The sequence below is a fragment of the Anabrus simplex genome, chromosome X (assembly GCF_040414725.1).
Source record: "Anabrus simplex isolate iqAnaSimp1 chromosome X, ASM4041472v1, whole genome shotgun sequence".
Taxonomy (NCBI): Eukaryota; Metazoa; Arthropoda; class Insecta; order Orthoptera; family Tettigoniidae; genus Anabrus; species Anabrus simplex.
In genome coordinates this window covers 221,130,780-221,145,182 of record NC_090279.1, presented here as the reverse complement: position 1 = coordinate 221,145,182, position 14,403 = coordinate 221,130,780, and positions in this window count along the sequence as shown.

Genomic DNA, 14,403 nt, shown 5'->3' with positions numbered 1-14,403 from the left:
TCTTGAGTATGACGACAATTGGACTATGTGGTGAGATCAGGGACATGGGAGAATTTTGACTTAATAACATTTAAAAACCACTCGCAACGTGGTGTTGTCTGTTTGGATGTCATCATGTTAGGCTGTAGAAGGTATTGATAAATTTTGTTAATTTAGATATCAGCGTGAGGGTCCGTGCAGATTTCAGGTGCACAGTCGTTATCAGAGTTACCTAGATGCAACAAAACATATGTTTGCGAAATTAACCTGACGAATAGTGAAACTTAGTCAGAAGAGTCCATGTGTGTCGTCGTAGTGTGTAAATAAATTGTTTAATGTCACGTTACAACGGCCAGTTGACATGAGATGAAATTGTTGAAACATGCTCAATGACGTGGAGCAGAATGTGTTGGTTACATGTCCAAACTTGAATTTTAAGAAGCTAAAAAGCGGAGGCCTATCAGCTTAGTTTTTCTTTAAACTGTCGTACTGAGGTCTGTTTTTCTTATTTTGGAAATTACATCTTGTTTCAAGATTGGAAAATGACTTGGAATTTAACAGTAAATGGTTTTGTATAGGAACAAGTAATTGTGTTCAGAAACTCTTGCATAATATAAACAAGGGTGTAACAAAGATACCTAGCTGGTGTATGTTTTGTGGCATGTTCTGTTTACATTGTACCACAGATCACAAGTTTGTGTACATTTGCCATTAGTCTGTTTTGTACATCGACTTGATTTGTCTCAGATTGCAGCACCTTTGTTTCATGACAGGTGTATAGGTAGGGGCAAGCACCTGAAAGCAGACACACACACTGCTTGGAAACTGGAGTAAGTTCATGCTGTGTTTTGAAACAGTTGACGCAAAATGTTCTGGTTTTCACTTTTATTAATTTGCAATTCCTCATGTGTTTTTTATGTTGTTAAAAGGAGGTAATGTGATGTTTTTGTGAAGAGTGTAATATATGGAGTTGTATAAAGTCTGTGTTTGCTGTACATAGTTGAGATGCTTTGTTCACGTCTGTTGCTGTAAATACTCGAGACTGTGTGAATAACACCAATTGTGAGCGACTTCTGCAGTTATTCGTCGATAAACCGAGCCTCCAGCTCCACATCAGTTGAGTGAGGTCAGCTCGCACCGTCCTTCAGTGATCGGAACGTGCTAGAGTGCAGGGACGGGAGACATTTCTTGTCTGTATAGGAGGACTTAAAGATGAATGCACCCGATACAAAAGTTACAAGTTGCAATGAAAGAGATGTCATTTTTATTGGCTCCAAAATGGTACAAAGTAGAAATATCATATGAACTGTAAATGGAAGCATACTAGTCTGTCCGTTAGGAGGCTGGTTGGTTTTAGATGGCATTACACTAGACTGCATCGTCAAGAAATGGCAAGGGTTTTAACTTTGCGACATCCCTCCAACCGTAAAACTAGGCTTGATCCAAATGAAGTGCAGAAGTGGCTGCCTCAGTCAACAGTTTGCCCTCCATGTAGTTGACAAGCATAATCGATACTACCCACAACTTCCTGTCTCCTTTCATCCATTACCACAAACAGTGATCCACTAGTGTGCAGTCAGTAGAAGGGGCTCCTCTAGGGCTCATTTTCATTTCATCATTTATTCTGCTCCGATGCTACAAACTACAGCTTCTTAATTATTGTATATCTAGTTAATTAATTCAAGTAGTAGGTAAAATGATAAATTGTAGACGACTGACAGCTTGTATGACATAAGGAAGAGTTAGATTATGCATGTACCATTTACAAGATCTGTTTCTGTTAGGTAGGAAGTCCACGAGCATATGGTTGCAGATGAAAACTATTTAAAACCTGTTCTGAGATAAGTTGGTGTTACAATAAAAGTAAACTTCCACCTGTTTGATAAAGCAAATTACAGTAATTAACATGCTTCATTCCTTAGGAACATCTTCAGCTACATAACATTGCCTAGATGAAATTACAGAGAATTTTATTCTCAAAAAAATCTTAAAATAGTACCTTGTTGTGCTTAAAACAACACTAGAGATAAAAATATGTGGACAGAGTTGAGTGGGAAGGGAAGATGGATCTACTTATGTTCTAACCTCATTTAAAACAATTTCCTATTCACTTAATTAGATGTTAAAAATTTGTATACAGCACTTTTGTTCATATGTGATGTGTGTGATTTTCCATCTTAATTAAAAACAACTTTTCTTGGAAGCCACATCAGTTGCTGCTAGACCTCTCCAACGACACGGTAGCCAGCTGACATAACAAGACTTTGGGGAAGTTTTCTCTTAACAACAGTAATAAATAATAATTCCGTGTGGCTATTTCTAGCTGAGTGCAGCCCTTGTAAGGCAGACCCTCCGATGAGGGTGGGCGGCATCTGCCGTGTGTAGGTAACTGCGTGTTATTGTGGTGGAGGATAGTGTTATGTGTGGTGTGAGTTGGGGACAGCACAAACACCCAGCACTCGGGCCATTGGAATTAACCAATGAAGGTTAAAATCCCCGACCCGGCCGGGAATCGAACCCGGGACCCTCTGAACCGAAGGCCAGTACGCTGACCGTTCAGCCAATGAGCTGGACATAACAACAATAAGACACCAATCAACTTCAGAGGACCCATTAATGAACACAAATTCAAGAGACCTATTTTCACCAAATTAAATCAAACGACATTTTTCACCTCAGAAAAGAAGAGCATCTGAAGAGAACAGTTTTTTAATTAAGATAAAACATTGACATGAAAAATTTCTCTTCGAAAACGTTTTAAAAAGTGAATAACCAGGAAAAACACACACATCACATATGAACAAAAGTGCTGTATACCAATTTTCAACATCTATTTAAGTGAATTGGAAATTGTTTTAAATGAGGTTAGAACATAAGTACGTCCATCTTCCTTTCCCACGTATTTTAATTATTTTTATCTTGAGTGTTGTTTTAAGCATAACAAGGTACTATTTTAAGATGGTTTTTTTGAGAAGAAGGAAATTCTCTGTAATTTCACCTAAGCAACGTTATCTAGTTGAAGATGTTCTTAAGGAATGAAACATGCTCTAAAATAATTAAGTTGCTTTATCAAACAGGTGGAAGTTTACTTTCGTTGATTTAATGTAAATAAGATTTGATACGGGAAAGGAATCTGACCTTGTAAGGATACCATTTAAAATCTGTCCTCGGATAAGTGAAGGAGTTCAAGTTTATTGGCGAATGGCTGCAGAATGACTGCTCTTGTTGAGCTGAGGCCTATTGTGTTGCTATTATTCATTGTTTAAAACATATCCAGACAACTGTACATTGAAATAAAGGATATTCTTTTCTCTCAAGTGGCACTTATTTTTGGGGCTTATCAAAGAAATATGTGACGTCTGCTCCCTGTGTTGACCAGCGGTAGAGTCTCAAAGATCAAACCCAGTAAAAGTAGTTGCAAGTATGGACAAAATTTCATTCAACACTCCGTAATCCAATAAATATACTTTAGATAATTAACAATCAACCTTGTCAATACGTTTAACCAATTATGTGTTTATCTCCTCATACACCGTACATGTTTCAAGGACCTTACTGTCCTCTACCTCAGCGGTTTTCTCTCTCACTACGAATTATCTCTTGGACCGCTTTACTTAATATTACACATCAAACACCCAAGTTCTAGACATCTCTTAATAGAAATCTAATGCGTGTCCTAATTAAAATAAAATCTATATAATATATAAAATAAGAGTTGTGTCTGTACATTGCTCAGAATTTTAAAAGAATGGTATTTCTGTATTGCTCACGTTCACAGTAACAAGGAAATGCACTTTTTACTTTTCCATAATTTCTGTCTGTCCGTATGTATGTATGTACATGCATCACGAGAAAACGGCTGGAGAGAATTTAATGAAAATTGGTATGTAAAGTCGGGGGATGAGCCACTACAATCTAGTCTATAAATCATTTTATTCACGCTTGTGAACTGGTAGTTTAGGGGAAGGCTTAAATTTTAAATCTCAAAATTTTATGTTATTAGTGGTCCTATCGATAAATACTGCATAACTAAAGTTATATAGAATTAAATTTCCGATCATTTATGTCTTATACACTTTTACCATATCGGCTATGATAACACAGATATTAATGAATTTATATTTTTGTTGCCAAGTCCATGTTAGTGCCGAGCCACAAGAAAATGGATTAACAGAATATAATGAAAATCGGTTTATAATGTTGGGGAATAAGAAACTACAGTCTAAACTTTAAAAAAAATTTCCCTGAATGAAATCGTAGTTTAGGGGAAGGCGCCTAAAATTTAATTTTTAAATACCTATATTACTGGTTCTATTGAATTGTACTACATAACAAAAGTTATAGAAAATACAGTTTCCGATCATTTATGTTTTATTCAGTTTTTCCTTAGGCCTACCGACTATTTTTATTATTATTATTATTATTATTATTATTATTATTATTATTATTATTATTATTATTACAAATTATTATTATAAGAGTGGTATTTCAGAGTCGGAAGGAAACTAAATGTGAAGGCCGGCAATATTGAAAGTTCATAAAATTGATCAACAATTACATTGACAATTGTTTGTTGTGACATTCTTTGTCCCTTATGGTGCCACTCATCTCCAATAGATGGTATTACTGCTGTGTACCGAGGATAAAAGCCTGCCTGAATATTGACGGGACATAGCTGGGGAACTAGATGACTTTCTTTTTCGGCATTCCATTCCTCTGGTTCCTATATTTTGTGATACTGTTGGTACATAACACACTGGTTCATCATAGTATTCTGGCTATTTGATCCCTATTCTGAGATGCTGATTGAAATGAGCAGTATGCACACTTAATGGCTGTCTGCAGCCTGGTCATTACAGCTCTGCAGCATAATACTGTTCGTTAAAAGTGAATAAATGTGCGTTTTTTTCATTTGCTTGAGTATTTCATATGATGGCATTGCTTTTAATCGTGACATTACTACTGACGTCATTGTAATGACGTATGTTGATTTCAGTTGGGAAAACCACTGAGATAGTCTTTCTGAGGATATAAAAATGCAAGCGGAGAGTGAGTGTCTGCAGTTATAATGAAAACTCTCAAACTTGTGACCGATGGTAGGCAAGAGGGCCTACCATTACAATGAAAATTCCATAACCCAGTCTTCGCATGAGAAAAGACGTATGGTGACTTCCCCATTGCATTTCTGGGGTAACGCTAAGAGTTATGCAGTCTTACTCGCTACGTGTACACTACCTCACCTAGAATTCTGTATGCATTCCGTAGCGAAGCACGGGCACATCACCTAGTATATCCTAAACGTCATATAAGAACACTAAAACTACACTATTCTAGTTACAATTTTCTTAAATCATCATCCTTGTCTGAACCTAAAAGTACAACCAGTTTATTAAAATTAGCGGCTCATAACATTTTTACTAAAATCTTCCAGTTCAGAAATCATGTCAGTTAAATGTTGCTGATATTTCCATCTGACCTCGGACACTCCCTAGAGTTGTAACTCTACACTCCAACGTAAATTGTATATGCTGTTATCAATCACAAGCATAATTGACTTTGACCTAAGCATTGGGTAACATGCCTGTCAGCAGAGCACTGATGTAAGGATCACTCTCTCCTCTGTTTGACACCCAAATCTGAAACTCTGTCAGTTAAACAACTCTAAGTAATGACAAGGCTGATTTAAACGTATATTTCTTGGAGTAGAGATAGTAGTCAATACAGAGCATTATGAAATCAAAGCACAATGGTTAAGTTAATGTGGACACTCTTATGTCATGTGATGTCTGTCTGCAGCCTGGTCATTACAGCTCTGCAGCACAGTACTGTTCGTTAAAAGTGAGAAAATGCGTGTTTTTTCATTTGATCGAGTATTTCATATGATGGCATTGCTTTTAATCGTGACATTCCTACTGACGTCATTGTAATGACGTATGTTGATTCAGTTGGAAAAACCACTGAGACAGTCTTTCTGAGGATATAAAAAGGCAAGCGCAGTGCCGTTGGGCACATTTCCCTCTGAGCAGGGTGCGAAATCGCAGGGTCCAACCGACGATTTTATCTCAAAGGTTCCCCCCCCCACACTAAAATTGCCCGGGGGGATTCTTTCATTATAAAAAAATGAGGAAGTGTATAACACATACAATTTATTACTGAAATTCATGATTTTTACTGTACATATTTTCATAAAAACATCAGCAATAATTCAAATGGCTGCTGACAAATCCATCTGAAATCCGGGCAAAAATATAAATTACTTGAAGCCCTCCTTTATCATTGCTCTAAGTAGCTCGAGCTTACACTTCTCCTGTACTTCTTGGAGAGGGTGTGTTTCTGATAGGTAGCCAATAGGACAATATTCACTTAAGCAGTGTACAAACCGACAAATAGGTTCAGTCAAAACTTAGCCCTGACAGAGGAAGGTTCCACTAATAAAGGAATAAATTAGGACAAATCGTGCCTCATCTGGCCTTTCTTAAGAAAACGTCAGTTTCTCATAAACTTCTCAGCTGATTGGAATAACACTTATCATTCTCGTTATAACAACAATTTAAAAAAAAAAAATCTTAAATTAACGTATTCTGGGGGAGGGGTAATTTATAACCCCCCACGAAATGCTGCCTGAAATAAACACTAGTAGTTAATCCCTATGTTCTTCCTCCTTCCCCCCACCATGCTTCTGAGCCAAGATCTCACAAACTGGCCAACAACACGGATAATGACGTCTGCTATCCCATAGAGATGTGTCGAGAGAACATGTTCGATAGAGCCATCTATGGCTGACAAAAGCACAACAGCTGTTTTTCCTCCTCGTTGAACGTCGCAGCAACTCAGACAGTGGGAAGGAAACGGGAAACCATGGAAATGTAGATATTCAGGGCTGCTGATCCACTATCTCTGAAACTCAAACACACAAACCTCTGTTCCTTCAGACTTCTTTGCAGCTGCTCCTCTGCAGAAATCGTAGGCCTTTCTCGGCAGGGAACAACTTTTGTCCTCTGCTTGTCCTTCAAGCCAGACTGTTTGTGACTTCTCTTGCAGGCTGCGAGTTAAGTTTGCTAGAATGGAAGATAGGAAACTTAAAAGGGTCCACCTTTTCAATACAAAATTGTTATAGTTTATTACAACATATATTTACATTTGGAACTAGTTTCGACGCTGTTTGGCGTCATCTTCAGCCAAAATGTGGGAAATAGGCTAGCATGTAGACATTTATATTACACAAGGCGTATTGTATGTGTGTATAGACATTTATATTACACAAGGCGTATTGTATGTGTGTATCTACATGCTAGCCTATTTCCCACATTTTGGCTGAAGATGACGCCAAACAGCGTTGAAACTAGTTCCAAATGTAAATATATGTTGTAATAAACTATAACAATTTTGTATTGAAAAGGTGGACCCTTTTAAGTTTCCTATCTTCCATTCTCAGTTCAATACGGACAAAAATGAAATTCTTAGATTTAAATTAAGTTTGCTAGCCTGTTAGTTCCCATTCTTATTCTTATGTTCACTGATATCCCTTCAAACTTTTCCTAAAGTTCTTTATTTAACCTCAAGTAGAATGCGAAACCATCTCCAGCAACTTACTTTTCCCTAGAATTTTCCTTTCATTTTTTCTGTATCTTCAGCATTCTCATGATTATGAGTACTATTATTACTACAGTAGAACCTCATTAATCTGGACAAATTGAGACTCTAGGTTGTCCGAATTAAACAAAATAACTTACAAAATCAGCCAAGGTACAGTAAAAAGAATGTGTACAGTACATTTTTTTAAATTTAAGAAGTACAAAGGTTATTTAATATACAAGATATAATGGAATACAGTATTAGGCCGTACAAAATACAGAATGACCAGTGCAGTACAGAATTAGAACATGGCAATGAAGGCAGACGTCAGATATGTTTTCATCATTATCTTCAACGTGCTGGGCTGAATGGCTCAGGCGGTTGAGGCGCTGGCCTTCTGACCACCTCAACTTGGCACGTTCGATCCTGGCTCAGTCTGATGGTATTTGAAAGTGCTCAAATATGACAGCGTCGTATCGATAGATTTACTGGCAATTAAAAGAACTCCTGCGGGACTAAATTCCTGCACCTCTGTGTCTCCGAAAACCATAAGAGTAGTTAGTGAGAGTAAAGCCAATAACATTCTTGTTTTTTATCTTCAGTGTATTTAATGACTATGTTACATGGTCTTTAATTTCATTAAGTTTTGGTGTTGGCTTCATCCTGGTCATATTCATCTTTTTCAGAGCTTTCTGTAATTGCAATCACGTATCATATATTATTATTAAATGGCTGTCCCGGTTAAGTGAAACTGTACTCTGTATTGAAATTATCTTAGGCCGCCTTGCTTAGCATAAGAAGGCATCAGCAGCTGAGATAGATCCCCACATGCACATTTCCGAATGTGCTTTACAAGACCATCCCAGCTTTAGAAGTTTGATATCTTGTTTCTGCAATGTTTTTGTATAAACTGTCTTGCACCACCCTGGTACATGAAACAATCCGCAATCACTACACAACTCTGGGTACCGTATTGTAAATAACGGACTATAATTTTCAGTCCTTTAACCAAACATAATTCAAAAATGGCTCTGATGCTGGGTATTCCTCTTATCAGTTAATCCGTGAAACAATCAATGTTTAACAACATTTTGAATAACAATGTTAGGAGGTAGGAGGTACCAAGGTGCCAGAATTTTGTTGTGCAGGACTTCTTTTATAGGCGAGTAAATCTACCTGCATGAGGCTGTCGATACACAACGTAATTCCTGTTTCTTGCAGAGAAGCAGATGACCAAGCAAGTTGCTCACATAGGTGTGTCAGCAACCTTGAAGATGGTTTTTCACGGTCACTTCCGTCCCAATCCTAGCCCTGACCTATCGCAACACTACTGTACTAAGTATTTCAGTCATATTTTGAGGGCTTTATAACTTCAACTCCTTTTGAGCTAAATGAATTATTCTTTTTATATCCAAAACTATAATTATTTCTCTCAGCATTGAACTTGTTTGGTTATTTTATCTTTTAACATCGTTGGACTATGTTGTTTACATATCCTTGCCCACATCCTTCCGTCCTCCAACCAGGGAAGTTATCTTCAGGTACCCTCCAATCCTGGATTTTTTGTTTAAAGATGCGTCTATTGAGGACATCTTGTTCCATTATCCCGCTCAGCCATCGGCCACTCCTTTGTGCCATCTTGTGTTTGGATCTGTTTCGTCAGAGTGCTGTCAGACGTACGGAACACATGACTGAAGTTTTCCTGATAACGTCCGTTGCTTTGCCCACCTTCGTCATTTTCTCTCAGCTCCCATGTTTCTTTTTAATGGTTCCTGAGATCTGTTTCTCTATTCTTCATTCTAGTTTCTCCAGTTATCGTTTTATTTCTCAAGCTCATTGTGACTGTCTGGTAGAGCTCTCCTATTGCTGTCATTGTTCTTCGTATCTGGTTCCGTATTGAATCAAGATTCACAATAAACAAAGAAAATGATGAGATCCACCTTTTCAGTACTATATATTACGTGAAAATTTCTACATTTCTGTTAAATCATCACGTTTATGAACTTTTGGTACCGGTTTCGACAAAACTGTCATCATCAGCCTAAGACAAATTATACAAAGACAATAAAATACATTAATTGTGACTCTTATAGTAATATAATAGTAATTTAGGAAATATACATATTAAAACTAAAATAATATTTACATATATAAGCTGATAGTCATTAATATAACAGTGGTCGTTTTTTATAAGGTGTACACCTTAGTAATTATAATTAAAAAGAATGACATGTTAAAAGAAAATTCAGTTTTTGTACTATATATTTGTAGTAAAATATAATTATCAGCTTTTGATCTGTTTATTTTTATCTGTTGAAGAATTCAATATATCCACATCTAACATTGTTACAGCAATATTAACATGTTATCTAAAAGAAAAATGTGAATGGTAAAGATAATCCTTTCTCTACAGTGCCCATTAAGAAAATTTTGGCCATGCAGTTACGGGCGTGCAGCTGTGAGCTTGCATTTGGGAGATTGTGGGTTCGAACTCCACTGAAGTTGGTTTTCCGTGGTTTCCCATTTTCATACCAGACAAATGCTGGGGCTGTAAGGCCACAGCCGCTTCCTTCCCACTCATAGCCATTTCCTATCCTGTCGTCACCATAAGACCTATCTGTGCAACGTAAAACAACCTGAAAAAAAAAGTTACCTCACGATAAAGACACCGTGACGCTATTGTTGAAAGGAGCGTGGAAGCAAAATGCACAGAAATCGTGCTTGCTACTCTTGAAAGCAAGCGTTAGTGTTCCCACCTAACAGCAGCACAAGGAACTGTTCGTGTTTACCAGAAGAGACACTGACAAATTTCCACCATGTGGTGATTTATGCCACGCACTTTGGTATATCTCATTTTGTTCCTTGCTTAGACACAATATTTCTACCTGTGACAGAGGATGCACTTCCTGTTCCAGCCACAGTGAATTACTGTTTTTCTTCCTTTGATGTGCTAAGGTGTTTGTTTGTCAACAAAGTACACACTGTGTTCTAGGTGTACAAAAACTGTTCATGGATGTAGAATCTAGTTTTTTATCCGAGTTCTGTAGGTGGTCTTTTTCGAAGAACGTGCCACCAGTTAGAGCGCTGGTGTACTGCCCGCCGCAGTTCATACCTGGGCATTTCAGATGCGACACCAAGTCTGTGGGGCACGCAGGAGAGTTGGACAACCTCTCCCTTCTGTTCCTGGAACAGCACCACCCTGTGCAGGTTAATGAGCTACTCAAGCTTCAGCTAAGAGCTATGTGACTGTGCTGGTGTGCGAGTGGCGTGGGGCCTTCGCACCTTACAGTGAACACAAGCTGCAATATAATTTTAAAAAGAACACTAGAGAATCTGTTTATAAATCATGACAGTTTACTTGGTGAGGATAACAAACATTGCTTTAAATAAGTTGGTTGGATCTGTTACTATCCAAAAGAATAAAAAGAACGCAAAATGGTGCCCAGTTTAGATACCGAGTAATTATCATTTCTGAATGGAAAATTCTAAGTTCCCATGGGAAAGCCTTTTCAGGCGTTTGCAGAATTTTCCATTCGGAATTGCTAGGCGGGCAATAATTCCATTATGGAGATTTATCTCCTGTGTGCAGTTATCAGACTTTGCCTCTTATAATGGGCTTCTGATAAGTTCACCTGCATACACCCCAGCGTCAGTGGGTAGTGTCTGACACATCCCACTCTGATGAGTGTAGTGTCAGACCGAAGACGAAATGCTGGTTAATAGAGCAAATGCCTGAAAAGCCTTACATCTGTTCTGTAATTGTCATTTGTTAAGGGTGGCTTCAAGACGTCTGTCTGATTAGTTTTTCAATATTTGCAGTGAAGTTCTATGAACATCTTAAATTCTAGAAAACACCTGTACATATTAAAGATTATTACAGCTCATCTGTATAAGTGTGGAAATCTTTTTCTAGAAAATTTCTGGTAGAAGTTGTGATGATTTTTGGCAGAGAGGGAAGGATGAGAAGGAATATCCGTAATGGACCAGTCTTTTGCCTAGCCTGTACAAGCAAGGGCCCACAATTGTTCTTCTGGGCTACTTATCCTAGAGGTTCCCATTTCTTAAACATGGCTCAGCTGCTTGCATAACATGACTTCCTTTGTACAGGAACTAGGAGAGAGCACATCCGTGTCTTCTTGCCTGTAACATCTCTCCTGATACTTGTTTGCTCCTTTCCGTTATTTGTAGTTTCTTTGAATTCAAACTTTAATTTTCTACTCTAGTAGATATGTAGGGATTTAACTATGTATGTCATGAGTAGAGATGGGAATTTGCCTATTTTATTCCTGTGTGCGGAAACAAAGGCTTTGGAGATATAAATTCGTTTTACTGTGCCTATAAGTGCCTATTTCAGAGGTTTTTGCCTATCTGGAGTATAATTGCCTCTTCGATGACTGTATTTTAAAGGAGCCAGTTTTCTTCCAATGCTTTATATTGTAGCTGATGTGCTTCACAGAATTATCTTCTCGATTCTTAATATCTGTTTACCTCACGATCAAAAACAGGAATTCTTGGAAGTCACCAGAAACAGTGCTTGGAAAAATTCCATCAGAAGAAACAAGGAACAATTTGACCTTGAAGCCTTCAATCCCTCCAACCTCCTAAGACATATTCGAGAACCAATAAACGTCGAACTATGCTGCACAACTTATACCCCCTACTTCCCTCTCGATACAAACTGTTGTACACGTACACTTCCTCTTCCGAGCGTGTTGTGATTTATTGTGAAGAAGAAGTGTGTCCGCGGCAATGCCCAAAGAAGACCTACTGGCTGAAGCAGTGGATCACAGGGGATCCCAATTTCACTATGGATGGAAGCTTGCTGTAAGGAGGTAAGTTCGTTTGTTCCTTTTATCTACGATCACATTTCACATTGTAGCATTTATAGGTCTATTAATTTATGTATTGTGGCACGTTGTTTTGTTGCAATGCTGTATTAGTTTTGAACTTTCAATAATTTATATTGCTAAATTGTAAATAATCATTTAATTACCGAGCTCGATAGCTGCAGTCGCTTAAATGCGGCCAGTATCCAGTATTCGGGAGATAGTAGGTTTGAACCCCACTGTCGGCAGCCCTGAAAATGGTTTTCCGTGGTTTTCCATTTTCACACCAGGCAAATGCTGGGGCTGTACCTTAATTAAGGCCACGGCCGCTTCCCTCCCACTCCTAGCCCTTTTCCTGTCCCATCGTCGCCATAAGACCTATCTGTGTCGGCGCGATGTAAAGCAACTAGCAAAAAAAAAAAAAAAAAAAAAAAAAAACAATCATTTAATTACCGGACGAGGAGTTATAACGCCGGTGGTCTCTTGTCACAGAGTGGATGAAAATTTAAAATTGTTATTTTGAACTGTGATTCATTTCCTGTGAAAATAGAGATTTACAACTGAAATGCAATTTTTAAAAAATAGTAACTTTCGCCAGCGCTATGTGTAGGTTCTAGTGAACTCTATTACGCTTCAACCCCTTCACAAAACATAGGTTGCAGATCCAATGTGGTGTGGCTAGGACAATGTCATAGATGCTAGACATACAACATGGTACGGCTTAGATGATGTCACCGCATGTTTTACAAGACCAGGCCAGTGAAGAGATTGGTGGGGTCCGGTTAGTAACGGTTGTGCTGGGGAGCGTAAACTCCCAGGTTAGGGCCGTGAAGTGGCCAACAAGCCTCTAGCATCCCCTAGAATCTTGCTAAATTTTGACGAAAAGTAAGGTTATGGGTGCATGCCACAGCAATTTCAGATTACGCGGTTTTCTAATTTTTAACAAGGGTGGCAGCCTTATGGGCACAAATGATGCAGGATCTGTTCCAGGCAACAGAAAAGAGTCTTCGTGATAGCTGACCCAGCAGCATTATTGCCAATTAGCCCAAGTGTAGAAATTTAAGATAAGTGAATTTTATTATTTTTCAGATTAAATGTTAAAAAAGTACCATATAGGTGAACATAGAAATACTGCGATGCATCTGATACGAGTTCAGAAAGCTGTAACAATGCAGCCTTTCTACTAGTCCACTGTGAACAGAAACCAACAATTTTCTTCAGACCTATGCACTGCAATGGTGGGAGCTAATATTCCCCTGCATAAATTGGAGCATCCAACATCCAAAGAACTTTATAGAAAATACACAAGCAAAGTAATACCATGTCCCCCAATTCTGCAGTCATCGTACTTATCAGTAAGATTAAAGTTATTTTATAGCAGTAAACATCAAGTTCTATTCTGTGAGAAGTGGCTGCACTACTGTTCAAATTTTGACAATTTTATTTCACTGCCCTGACAGTTGCCCATTCAGGCCATGGAGGCTACGTCCTACCCATCTGTTCCATCCGATTTGGCAAACTTCAACAAGCTGCAAGAGTGGCATGCTACTGGTGGATTGTGGAAGAAGTCGGGGGAAGTTTTGACCGAACCTCTGGGAAGGTAGCCGCTGTCAGCAAAACATTCGATAGCGTCCTGCAGCAGAATCCAGGGTGGAAAGCAATGGTAAACGTAGCCAGGGTCCTAGGAGGTAGATGAAACAATAGAACTACATTGAAGTTTAGTCCGATCACTTCAAGTAATGTTCAGAGATCTTTCTCTCAGTAAAAAAACATTCTGCATGACGGGAGAACGAGACTGTTGCCGGGAAACATTGAAAAGTTGATTGTTGTAAATTCCTTTTATAGTAATTGAGTGTGTTATTTAATTATAAGTCATTTTTTCATGCCTATTTTGGCTAATTTAAGAGCCTATTTTAACTGTTTTTAGTGCCTATGATTTTCATCTCTAGTCTTGAGCTCTTGATGGAGGAGCAGCAGAGGGACTGCCTGAGACAGGATAGTGTTGGGACAAGTTTGATGGCAT